The sequence below is a fragment of the Rhyacophila brunnea genome, unplaced genomic scaffold, assembly GCF_057557595.1.
Source record: "Rhyacophila brunnea isolate RB1 unplaced genomic scaffold, BYU_Rbru_1.0 scaffold_105, whole genome shotgun sequence".
Taxonomy (NCBI): domain Eukaryota; kingdom Metazoa; phylum Arthropoda; class Insecta; order Trichoptera; family Rhyacophilidae; genus Rhyacophila; species Rhyacophila brunnea.
Window position 1 is genome coordinate 176,046 of NW_028232758.1, and position 14,860 is coordinate 190,905.

Genomic DNA, 14,860 nt, shown 5'->3' on the forward strand with positions numbered 1-14,860 from the left:
ATATTATTATAAAATATTAAGTTGATGAATTGCTTTCGGTGGATGTTTATATATTTCATGATTTTATATTTTCCATAAATCAGACCTATTGCTTATTTCTAAACCGTTATTTAAAAAAGTTATTTTTGTGAAACTAAAATCGTATATATTGTGATCATATAATGCATTAACTCCGTATTAGTCGTGGATTGTAAATTTTTCTACTATAAATACATTCGAGAATGGTGAACATTAAAAATAATTGGATTTATAGAACTTTAACAAGCACAAAAAGAATGCGGTGATAATACAAAAATCGTAAGCGCGTATACTTATGGTAAAATCATGGAACCAAATTAACTATAAATAATATATTAAACAGTCATTAAAACAAAATTAAAAGGAAATAAAATAAAAATGTATTTTCAATATTTGACAGGGTAAATATAATTTTAAAAAAACAATCATGTAATTTCAAACTCATAAAAACTAATATTAAAAAGAATATGCACCTTCGTATGGTATTTTCAATTCCTTGGATTCCTTGTAATTGCATTTTTCATAATAGTCCGTCTCTTAGTTTATAGGCTTAAAAAAACGAAATTGTCCTTTATATTATATTGAATCTATATTTTTATTCATATGATTAATTTTTTTTGTTTTTACGCCATATTTTGTGATCACTCGCTGCATAGCAGAAAATAATGTGTCGGATTTATTACATAATATTTTATTCGAAAAAAATTTAATTTTTGAAACTCAAAATAACTATAGATACTCGTAATCTATTTGGATGTATATAAACGCACAAATGAGCTAACGAATTTGTTTTTCATCATTACAATGCTTGTTGATATATTTAGTTATAGCAGATTATAATTTTCTAGGCATTTAAATTTTTTAAATCGGTATAATGAGTCTGTCGCTCCCAAGCACGCTTATTATGATGCTATAGATTTCTCAATAAATTTAGGCGCAAATTTACTGTATTAGATAACATAATAAATAAAATGTTGCTAATCAATAAGGGTGTTTTCATGCAATTTTGTTATTTTAAAGATAAATTTTTATGAAATATGCTCTAAATGCCATAAATTAGGCCCATAATCTCATTATAGAGAACAGTTCGTATTTTTTTTTATAATTCTTTGTTTATTAGCCACAATAGATAAATTCTCTGAATTTACTGGCGTAATTAGATATTTGTATATACTATTTGCATGATATTTATTAACTTTCTATTATTCTGTTTAGCTTATATGTAAAGTTTCAGTCTAAATATTTTAGTTGATATTAGATAATTTAATCTTTGAACTTGCCTCGAAATTATTTATATGATCCTAAAAACAGTTTTTTGTTGCTTTCTAGTTTCTTCCGAATTGGATTTGTTTTTTTATATTGGTAATTTTCGACAATTGGCTATTTACGATCAATAATAACGATTGTCATGAATTTCGTATAAATTCAAATATTAGTAAATTAGTTTCATTTTATCCTAAGATATTATTTGTGTTAAGATTTAACTTTTCGTATATTATAACTAGATGAATCAAGGAATTCTGTGAATAATATTATAAATTTTATATCATTAAATTTATCATAATTAAGGTGAAAAGAATGTGATTTTATATAAAGTGTTGATTTTAAAATACAAAAATAAGAATTATTGGAATTTTATTGTTTATTTCGCAAGAAAAAACTTAAACTTAAAAATTTTGGAATATTCCAATGAAGATTAAAAGCCACTTTATACATAATAGCCGATCTTTTACCTATAGAATATTATTTTACAATTTTAATTCCATAGTAAATCAACAGTAAATTCAATTGTCATAATTATTTGTAAATTATTTTTTATAATAAACAACTAAATTGTCTATTTATATTTTTTTGAAAAATTTTTCTATGACACAAAATTTTATACCTTATAGGTTTATTGTAGTAGTATATGTTTTTAGTAAGAATTTTGATTTTTTGTAATACGTTATTTTATGCTTTTGTTAATTGATAACTAAAAAATCCATTCTTTGTATAATATAACTTTTGAAAATAATAGAAAATTTCTGGTTATATAAAGGTGATTATAGAGACAAATCTAACGTAACTTTTTACCTTTATCAAAATACGGTGTATATCTTGACAATTTTCTTGATACTTAAATATAAACATCGTTTTAAGTCCTTTGAAAAACATATTTCCTTTTTTTATAAGCATTGGAACATGATATATACTATTGTGGTCTAAATTTATATCGGTTTTATTGCAATATAGTGGTCAACTTTTTTATTAAAAATATGTTTTCTGTCAATTTATATGCAACTAATGCACTGCTACTTCACCCAAATGTTATCAATTCATATTCTTTCAATGATATTGTATAAAAGTTTGTTGGTAGAAATCTTTTCTAAATCAAAGAAGAGCATGTTAAACAAACTAATTTAAAAATTCCATGAAAGATTGTACAAGCCTTTTAGGTAATTAAACGAATAAAATAAACAATATTTCCCTAAAGCAAAAACTCCAATATTAAATATATGAAAATGTACTATATTCGTTAACTTTGGTTTTTTTTAGTAATTTCTAAAGGAAATTAAACTTTTGTTTATCAAACATGGTTTATTTTACTTCGAAATCTTTATAACGATATGATTTATATTTATAGATACATTTTCATCTTGAAATTATATTCATGAACAAAAAAAAACATATTTTTATTTATATAACTCCTCATTGTGGTGAAGTATTATTTCTACAATAAATCATCAATATTAATGTAAAACTATGGTTATTATAAGATAAAAAAAAGACTTAAGTTATTCGATATCGATCTACATGAAATGTTAATTGAATTGTTATTAATAAAAACATGCAAAAATATGCAGTTTTATCTAATTTTATAATCCTATATCTAGTCAAAAAATCGAAAAAATTTTGTTTTGTAAGATGACATCCTGTGGGTGTTCAATTGAAAAATTTGTGTTTTGCAGGCCAAAAGCCAAGGTTTTAAATTGTTTTATGGTTGTGTATAAATGCATTATAGAATATTTTATAATTTCTTTGCCTATCAAGAAGATTCTTGCAATATTACACTATATTCTCTAATAAACAAAATTTGAATTGATTCAAAATCTATTTTATGTTTAAGTCAAGTATTATTGCGTAATCAGGACCGAAAATTCCTGATTCACTTATAACTTTTTGATGCTACTATGTTTTTTTTGTGAATTCTAAAACAATCAACGGGAAATTTGAACCTACAATCTTTTTTTTGTTCGGAAGGTCAAATATTGAATCTTAAGCCTTCACTGCATAAAAGAAATTCGATGTAAGGAATTAACGATTATACGAGATTTAAAAATTGTCATACATTAGAATTAATATTAAATATAAATTTTAATAATTTTTTTGCATTTTATAATACCTTTAAACGCAATTTCCAAATTTTTATTCAAAAAGGATTTGTACTGTTACCGATGTCTTTTTTTTCTGAATATTAATTCTATAAAATTTTTGATTGATAAAAATGGCTGCAATTTAAAAATAAATTCTCCCAAAAAGATATATTTTTAAGAAAAAATTTAATATGGCTAACTGCTTTTGCTCAAATTCAGAGGAGAATAAAATCGAATAAGATTAGGCTAAACTCGATTACAACACATTATTACGTTTTTAAAAAAATAAATAGAAAATTTAATATTTGAAAAGAACTTATGTTTGTAGTTATATAGATTTCGACTAAATATGAGGATTCATTTGTTTAAAAGTATACAATGAATTTTTTATATTATTTTATGCGTGGGGAATCCAAAAATAGTCTTTTTTGAATTTCTCATTTCAAATCATAATATAGGACATAGTATTTGCCGTTTGTACAGTTATATCTAAATCTGGATAACTAATTTAAAAATATTTTTTTTCAATGAGGATCTCTATAGTATATACATATAAATAAAGAAAACTCCACATAAACGAAACTATATATATAAAAGAATATAAGTATGAGGTTTTAAAATTTTTATATTTTGCATAATTTAATCGATTTATACGCCTGCTGTTTCAAAGAAAGATGCCTTATAAGATTATAAAATATTATTCAATAGCGAAAATACAGCAAAACAATTCACATATATAAAAGAAAAGCCAATATAGTTCTAAATGTATTATATGTTGTCATTGAAATGATCATAAAAAACGGATCTTATATTTTTGTGTAAAGAAATTGTATTTATTGTTCCTATAAACACCAGATACTTTATGCTTACGTTTAGTAATCATAAATATAATATTTTATAAATTCAAAATATTTTCACAAAGAAAAATAGGACAAAAGATAAAAATTAAAATAAATTATTATCAGCAAATAATATTTTTAATTTAATCTTAGAAGATTTGTTTATATTTATAATGCAATAAAAATACGTAAACTTGTTCTGTATAATCAAAGTCTGCATCAATAAAATTAAGCATTTTGTATAAGTCATTATTTAATTAGATTGCATTTTTTTTGTTTTAACTTTGTATAGTGTATAATTTGGAATAAAAATATTTTCATCATGGCTCCAATTTTTAGTTTATTTAATGAATTTCATATTTAACCAATTAAAAACTGCCTTATTAAGTAAACTCTAAACGTCGATATTTTATAGATATTACGATGGTGTTTAAATATACATCGCTAACTTTTCTCAAGATCATATAGCAGATTTTTTCTTGTGAACATCTAAATTTTATTTAACATGTACTAATCAAAAAATTAGATGATAGTTTTTAAAAACCTTGGTACCATTCCGTGTTTAAAAATTTTTTTTATTCGAATTGACCAATAAACACATAATATATTTATATGGAAAACAATAATCTTTATATGGTTATTGGTTTTGTATTTAATAATTCATATTTTCACTGCTCCTATATTATATTTTATATGTTTTTCAAATCAATTTCGTGCTGTTGTTTTATATATTTAGTTCATTATCATTTTTCGGAAAATCTGAACGATGAACATAGATCACTTAGCGTAAAAAACATAACCGAAAGAATTGATAATTTGTTTTTAGAATATGAATATGGTGATTCTCCTGTAGAAAAGGATGATTTAACAAGTGGAGAAGTGAATCTAGCTATAAACGATGTATCTTTAGAAACAATAAATATTATTTTAGAAGGAAACAACTTTAATGAGAAGATTTTATTTACAGAAATAAAGGTTGATCGAGGAGAAAAGATTAATAAAATATGCGATGAAAATAAATATGACTTTATAACTGAACTTTGTGAAATACACGATGGTTTGTGGAATGCGCCTAAAGATTATATTGTTGTTAAAATTATGAAACGAGACGCTACTATTCCAACCAAAAATGAATCTACATCGGATGGCATCCTTGATTTCAAGAGATCTAGATATACAGACGAATTATGTAGAGGTCATAACATACACTGTCTATATGATATAAATCTATCGGCCTTTAATTCATGTTATGATCAAAATTTTACAGAAATAGATTCCGATGATGAAGGTATTTATGGAGGAAACCCGCAGAATTCTTGTCAATGCTTCGAAAAAAACACATTGACAGTTTTATTGTCTATTTTACGACTTTATAAAGATCACGAAAGAGAAATAATGTATTCTACTATATACTACGATATACAGATAAAAAGATATAATAGCACAAAAATTTATGATTTGCTACAAGATGAACTAAAATTGATTCAATTAAATGATGAAAGAGTTGTGGTTAGCGAGATGAAAAATAATATAAAGCCTTCTTGTTTTGTAGTTTTGAAAAACGGAATTTCAAATACAGATTTACAACGCATTCATGAAAATTATATTTCTTTTTTAGATGTATATGATAATGAAAAATCTGAATTCAACATAAACATAATAGATCATACTGAAAAAGGGTCAAAAATATCCGAAAAATCAGCGAATGAACTTTCAAGCTTTTGCTTAAAATATGGTAACAATCTCTTATTATATTACTATAGTATGAATTTAGCAAGAAATTATTGGAAACTGGACATGAAAAAATATAGAACATTTTCACTGGAAGATAATGGATCAAATGGTGTTTGTAATGGATTGTCTGGTGGAAAATATAAATTGTTTATGTCGTCGGATTTAACACGAAGTGTTAGTGTAATTGAAATTTATATTATGAAAACAATCATAAAGGATTACGTTTTTAGATTTGAAAGCAAGGAAAGTCTAAAAGGTAAAAAAAACAATATAAATTTTATGCTTAATATAGAGAACAGGAAAAATTTCGCTTGGTTTACTATCGACTGCAAGCTTGAAGTAAAATATAAGGATACATATAATCATTACACACTAGATTATTCCATAAATACCCCTGCAACCAACTGTACCAGAGTTCCCCGAATCTGGAAATATGATACCTTCGATTTCATTAGTCCTTCTAAAGTAGAGGGGATAAATAACTCTGTCGAGTATTCGTGCAAAGTTTATCATAAAATATTATCGTGTATTGAGACAAAATCTAGAACATTTTTAAGATTTTTGCATGGGCCAAACTTTCATATCATCTTTAAAGATTATCACTTATTAAGGGCTAAACTTTTCTATGATGAATCTATCATCCTTTATAAATTACCATCTAAACATGAAATTAATTTTTTACGGGTTCGAAATGCTGTTGCAATTTTATTAAAACCGTTATACCATAAAATTAAATATAGAGTGTGTGCATATGAAATCTCGGAAACAGCCACAATTGAAAAATTCTTGTGTGTTTCAGATTGTTTTCAACGCTTTAAAAACTTGGAAAATAATTTCTGCATGAAATCTGAAATTATGCGTGCCCATATACTTGATCAAAATGAAATTGGTTCTTATCAAAAAGAAGTTCTCAATAACGAAAAGCATGGATTTATTTTGCATATTATCTGCGAGTTACAATACGAGACACATGAATATATTTTGTTTTTAAGATCAAAGAAATTTTGTAGTTTGAATTATGACGCAATCAATTTTGGATTTTACAATACCAAAGAAAAAACATATGATTTATTGGCAGCTAATCGTTCCTTATTCGTTATATCCGATTTTTTCTCGTTGGTTTATAGCATATTTGCGAATATTATACTTCGTAATCTTGAAGATTTACAGTATTCAGTTTATTTTATAGCATCATCTACCATGGTTGATGATATAGAACTTGCCAACACAATTATTAAGAGATTTCAGGAGTTAACTGTCAAGAGTGATAGCATTGTAAATATTATTTATGACGAAAAATATAATTACATAGCGGCTAGATCTGAAATAAAAGCTTTTAAAAATGAATTGAACTATTTGAATGAAAGCTTATTAAAATTGATATTAGACAACATAGTAAAAGGTCAGAATTTAATGATGGGTTTATTTATCGAAATGAATGAAAACATAAACTATCATGAAATTAATGCCCAGTTTAAAAATATATGCCTGAATAATGAAATATCACAGGTTGAAATTTCTTTAAATGTCTAGATAAAAAAACTAATTGAAATTAAGATTCGTCTAATTTATTATATTACTGTTTTTAATTTTTTAAGAATATTTAATATTTTTTTTATTTAAGGGCTATATTTATAGTCGTAATTTTAGTTTTTGTTCTCAGGCACAGCTTGCTTGATTCTCTGTACACACAGCGTATTTATACTTTCGGCTATCTTCTCCTCTCCATAGTCTTCTTCAATACCCCTCCTTCTTTCGAGACCTATTAATTCAAGGGTTTTTTTCAATCCCAAGGTTTGAATATATGCCTCAACCTGGTTCTTGACATCTAGTTCCTTCAGGTACCTTCTATGATATCGTGTTTAAGAATATAACAATAATTAAAAAAAACATCAGGAACTCTTGGTTCACTGTAAATTAAATAATTAGCTAAGCAATAAATTTTACACTTCAGGATTAGTCTTGGATAATTAAAAAGAGAAAATTCTATGTGCTTCTGCATTTATTTTAAAAAAGGCTATTAATTAAAGAATATTCATCTAAATCAAATACAAGAATATCTTATATTTGAAGAATACGCAATCAATTAAAGGCGCTAACTTTATTCTTATCCTGAAAAGTTCTTATCGTAAAATTAATTTTTAGGAAACTCTATGATACGTAAATTATAAATTTATATAAAATCATTTTTTATATTTAAAATAACTGAATTTGGTAATTTAAAATTTATTAGTTCTCTGCGTGATTTAATATAAACTTCAAAATTCTTTCAAAAGATGCTTTTAAATTCTGATCAAAAATATAAATTATAGATTTTATATTTTTTCTTTTAAAAATTCTCTAATCTAAAGCTTTAAGAGTTATGATTATTGTTTCATGATATAAGAACAGTTTTTAAAAATTACAAATAAATCACGTGATTAAAATTCATGCAACAAAAAAATATTTTAAAATCATTTATACTTGATGGTAAAATCGACAGCAAAGATTTTTTTAAAATATATCATCTCGAGACTAAAAAGTTAAATTATCAATTGGCTTTAAATCTACTATAAATAAAGTTGCTGTAAATATATGCATCGAAAATGCTATTTTACATACTTTTCTATAAAACTACTCATTATGTTCTGTAAAATCATATATTTTCCATTTATAAATTATATTTCTTTGCCGATAATATTTCCAATAAAAAATTTGAGCCTAATTTGTTTAAAATTCGTTGAATTTCGATTTATTGTTGAGTGCGAATGAAGAAAAAATGGATATTTATATCGTTTTATATTTTAAAAGCAATGCTCCAAGGTAGAAAAAATAGAGGTTTTTCTTTATTTTAAAAACTAATGTTATAAAGAATCCTAAATTCTTCTATGAATCGGAATGAAGAACTAATTTTAATTATAAATATAACTGTTGTCGATTATAATGCATTTCAATTTAGATTTGGAGTGTATATAATGGTCTCGTGTAAATTTTTTGTCTCTAGATCAATATGAATCCTTATTTTTTTATTATATTATCATGCTTGATTCAAATGTTTGCTTGTTTCTTTTATACTATAAAAGTTCTTCATTGACAGTTTCGTGCGAAACATAGCGCATTGGATTTTTTCTCATAAAAATAAAACAACTTAATCCGTAAATTATTATGTCTATCTTTTTTTTACATTACTATTGTATAATCTCTATAATTGATATAGGATGTGCTTATTAAACTAAATAGGTCGGCATAAGTAGGTTTTGATCTATTTACATTATAAAAAACAAAATTATGCATTCAATCCGTAATTTAGAAAAAATTTACTATTAAATATAACGGCGTAAGCACATAAAAAAACACCTTTACATTTTTCACAAAAATTACACCTACTATATAATATTCGCAAAAAAACGCTTTTAAACATACTATATATTTTAAAGGTTCGAAATGTAACGTTTATGCGAGTTATAGAATTATATAGATGTGACATATTATAAAAATCTTTGCCGGTAGATATTTAAATATTCCCTATCTTACATTAAAAGAAACAAGTTTTATGTAAAATAAATAACGCATTTATTAGGATGTAATTTTCTGTATAAATAAATTGTAAAGATAATTACAATTTAACCACAAAAAAAGTTTAATCGAATTTAAATATGTATATGATCGGGTCTTTCACAATATTTTCTTATACAAGTTATTATTTGCTGCTTTTCAAAATTGATAGAGCTCTTGCCATTTTAGCCTGCATATACATAAAAAATGTTAAATTGAAGTAATAAAATATGATGGTTCGTCTATGCTTATAAGGCTGTTTTGTTATTTTTAGCTCTTTTATGTCATATTAATTTTTATAATTTTAAAATAAAATTTTGAATAATTTTCCTCTACTTCTTCACTTAAAAGGCTATTTTTCATAATTCTTTTTAAAAGTGTCAATTAATTTTTACATCACTTCCTAAACCTTTAAATTGTATACATAAAAACTTTGCATTTATTTTTTTGCAAGTTAAAACTCTCCTGCATTTTTAGACATAAAAAAAATAACTAATACTTAAATATTGAATTCTGGGTCTATGTATCGATTTCATTTTTTGTTTATTAATTAAGTAGGTTTTTTGCAAAAAATATTTATGCCTCTCATTTGATCTTTTAATTTATATTGATCTATTCTGCCTATCAACATATTGCAGTGTTTTATTGTATTTTAATATTTTTTGTTTAATCTTCATTTTTTAGTTAAATAAAGTATTTTTTACATATTTTTATACTGCAACCAAGGAATTTCAACGTAGCCGAAAATTTAAAGTTTTTTCATATTTAAGTTGTCAACTAAATTTATCCTTTCATTTTCAAATTACACATACGCAAATGAGTTTTTTTATTGTTATATATTGTCAGGTCTATTTTTCAAAAATTGTTTTATAGTTTCTCGATATTTGAATTCTAATGATAAAATATTATTAACTTGTAAATTTGGCCTACTTTTAGGATTTAAACTTAAGAATATAACTGTAAATCAGCAAATTTTTATTTGATATCTTTTAATTAAACAATATTTCGTGTGATTAGTTTTTGAATCATGTGGGGAAAGAATTTTATACAGATTCCTTATAATTTTACTGCTTTCTGCTACGAATTTAGCATGTAGATGGTTTTTAGCTGTGCTACTATATAAATAATTAAAAAAATCAAAATATTTTATATAAATTTTATATCTTGCCATGGCTAAATTTCCGATTTTTCTTTCGAATCGTAATAGAAGTCCTGATTTAGCCAACCTTATATTTTGAATTTTTGTTATCATCATGACGAAATATGCTGTGCCTAATTATATATCAGATGAAGAATCGACCCTTAATAACATTATGCCTCACAGTAAGCAAAATGTTGAAAAAAAATACGGTTTGAATTCTTATTTCCGAGAAATAAGTGAATAAATGTGTTGAAATTGGCTCTGCTTTATATACACATAAATAAATTTAACCCATATAAAATTTTAAATTTTATTTATAGAATATTATTTAGATTCAATAAGAAAAAACCCCCGTAGTTGATCAATAGACAAATACACTGTTCGGTTATATTAATTAAAATCAACTAAAGTTATTATAAGTTGATAAAAAAATTAGTAATTTTTTTTCAAATTATTGAAATAAATTATGATATTCATAAAAATCTAATAGAGTTTATTCTTGAATTTTGATTTATTCAATAGAGATATATACACATTACCTTTATTATGATCAAAAAGCAAAATACCTCATCCATTCGTATCCAAGAAAATTTCTTTCTCTTTTCTCTGTTAAATGCTGTAATATAGCTTGTTTTTGTACGAATAACATTTTGAGCATTGACTAAATAATCAGGATATACAAAATTATACTTATGTGTGATCCTATGTTTTTTATATTCATTTAATGTGGTATATTATAGATTTTCCATTTATCTGTATATATTACTGAATCTCTCACACCACAACATTATAGCATTCATTAGGGTTGCTTTATTTCTATCGAAACAGAGGCAGAAAAAATCAATTACGGGGATATACTTGTGTATAAAATAGACAAAACCCTGGTCTGATGAATCAATTCCCTTCCTCGATATGACTTAACTTTTTGACTAAGCATTGTTTTATCAGCTTTAATAATGTCCAAGGCCCACCTATTCTCACGTTTTTTTAGTAAAGTGCTCCCTTATTAAATTCTTAATCCTTCTGATTAACCTATTAGAGTATCTTTGATTCATGCCAACATCTTCGCATATATTCTTTTTTTATGGTTTTTTTAATAGAAGAAATGAAACTTTAGAAATGTCCTCGTATCGATTTTAAATTTATAAAATCCAAGTCCTTTCTAAAAGATATGGTGGTTTGATATTTATCACTGGTGTAATTCATACACATATAGTTGTATCATTGTAGCTATCTTTTGTAGCTTTAAAATCCATAGGTAAACTTGTTTGTGTGCAAAAACCAACCAAATTATATTCATGCGACAGGTTGATAATTTCAAAATAATAATACGATTTACTTACGTTTTTTCTTCTAAATTACTTAAAAAAAAATGAACCTTTTTCAGACGATGATGTAATCCGTTTTATATTTATGTTATATTTTATTATCTCTTTTATAACGTAAAAGAATTGTCTTTTTTTACTACAGATATAAGTTTGCGATCTGATTTGTTGTGTTTTCCGATTTTATCACCTTAAATCTCAGATATCCGTTTCGTTTGCTAGTATTTTTCGTTTTATTATTTGATATATTATAGGAATGAAATGATTTTTTGTCTAATTAAAACATTAAAATGTTGAATAAAATTTTTTTACACTATTAAAATCTAGCCTTATTTACGTATTCTTTCAGCTCAACGATAAGAATAGTAAAAATGGAAGTTAAATGGAATCCTTGGCTTTATTTTCTAATTCTCATATATTTAGTTCGAATTCTAGTTTGTATCTCACAAGTGATTTATATTTTTAATTTTAAAATTACTGCATATTATCGCTCTATTTTTCACGTGTTAATATTTTATTAATGCTTGTGATGGATTTTCACTGGAATTTTTAAAGAAAGTCATAATATATTTACAATGATCTTGTGCGCAAAGGGATTAATCAAGTCAGAACTTTAATGCTGGAAATTAATATAGAATACTGGCAATGTTCTAAATAAATTTTATTATTGATCGATTTAGGGTATAAAAATAAATTAATAAAATATAATGATTAGAGAATCTAGGATTATATTCAAATTTTTTTATAACTAATAAAGGATGAAACTAACAACAAATTTACCTGAGGTTATTATTGAGATGAAAATATTTATCATTAAATTTTTTTTTCTGACATGAAGTTTTTTTAAGTTGCGTAATTATGTACCATGCAATAAAAGTCTATACTAAGATCCTGTACATTTAAAAAAAGGATAGATAGCTTATTATAAATTGATAGTATAAATTTCATAAAAATTTTCACATTCGTGAAATAACAGGTCAAATCTTGTATTATAAGTTCTTTTTAATTAGTTAAAATATAAACTACACAAGACTTATACAATTAATATTGTTTTTATTATTTAGACTCGTCTTTAACTTTAATTTGAACAATAATAATTGTATTGAAAAAAATATGTAACTTAGCGAAGTTTAATTGAATATAAAATAGATACTTAATGTCTTTTGATACTATTTTAATTAAAAAAATCTCAGCAGCTATATATTTTGTTTGCGTAGTTTATCAAATATATCATGATATTCTATAAAAGGAAATTCTACGATTTTATTTGAGCTTTTTTTAAAGGAAAAATTTTATTTTACAAGCACTATAATAATTTTAGACATTGTTTGATATGTTCAATCTGATAATTTATACTCTTTTTATTTAATGCAGAATCTCTTTTGACGTTTCTTCATTGTCTATTTGAATTTTTTTTATACTGCTGATGATTTTTTCATTTGTGCATTTTTTTATATAAAATGCTTTAAAAAGATACAACTTTTAATTGAACACACAGAACTTTACTATCACTATTTCGATGCTACTGTTTTTAGTATTTCGGTGTATAAAATATGCTTCAAGAAAAATCAAAACATGCCATATGCCGTGTTTTTTCTAAATATACTCTTTTTATAATTAATCGTATATATAATTCACAAGTATTTACATGTGTGCCAATTTTTGGCTAAAATAAAAATAAGAATACAGCAATAATAAATAGACAAAATAAAATGTTGAACAGTACAAAAAAAAAATTTTTTTTGAGGTTATATTTCATCTCAGTTCATTGTATTCGCTTGTTATATGTCACAGAATGAATCTAAATTCTTGTGTTTTCATCATCTTAATGATATACCTAAATGCATATGTTTAGCTTAAGACTTGTACATTCAAGTATCTTTCTCTATCTACTTGTATTTGTGTATTCTTAAGCTTCAGTTAGCATCAAAACTCTTTATTTCACAACTAATTGTTTTCAGTTTTGTATATTTTATGTCATAACATATGCTACTACCTTTTTTAAAATGTAGATTAGAGTGAGTAAATTCGCTAACAAATCACATTCGTATGGTTTTACATATATAACTATGTTAGGCTATTAGTACTACTTATTTATATTGCTATGGATTCTGTCATATTTTTATTCTTATCATGTATAAAAAAATCTAGCTCATAATTATTAAAGCATATTTTTATACAATATCACAAATCCAAAAACGAAAAGACAGAATGTTTATGATCACGAGTATGAACCATTTAAGGCCGAATAAATGATTTAAATGGCTACTTTACTTGTATATGTGGTGGATTTATATTTTTTTTATATTTTCTCAAAACTATATATGGAAGAACAACATATTTGGTTTTTTTTCTGTTTAAACTCACAGATGAACATTGATTAGAAATGAGTATAAGGAGTAAATTATTGACGATTTATAATTTTAGATTTTAAGTTGTGCTCAAAAGATGCACATACAACGTATTTTTAGTAGTTATTTACGATTTTCTTATTTACATAAAGGAAAGCACGAATAGTTCTATGCGTCAAAACTTGTGATATTGGGGTTAAGAAACACCATAAGTCTATAGTAAGGTGCTAAGAATGCCAGCTGAAACAGTTGCACACGCATAAACAAGAGAATTGAGTAGAGAGCTGGAGCTAATAATTATGTAAAAAGATATTTTATGGTTAAATATTGTAAAGATGAGGTGTTTGAAAAAAGTATTCGCCAAATCTGTTCTAAAGAGAATTCTGAAGTTATTCTCGGAAAAGATAAGCAACCTAAAAATCAAATCTACTCATAAATAAGAAAATAATATATCAAATTAAGCATAAATTTAAAATATATAGAAAATAAATGCAATTGGTCCCTTAAAAACAATTAATTTCTTATCTTATCCAATATAGCTATCATCAATGGGTACATATGATCA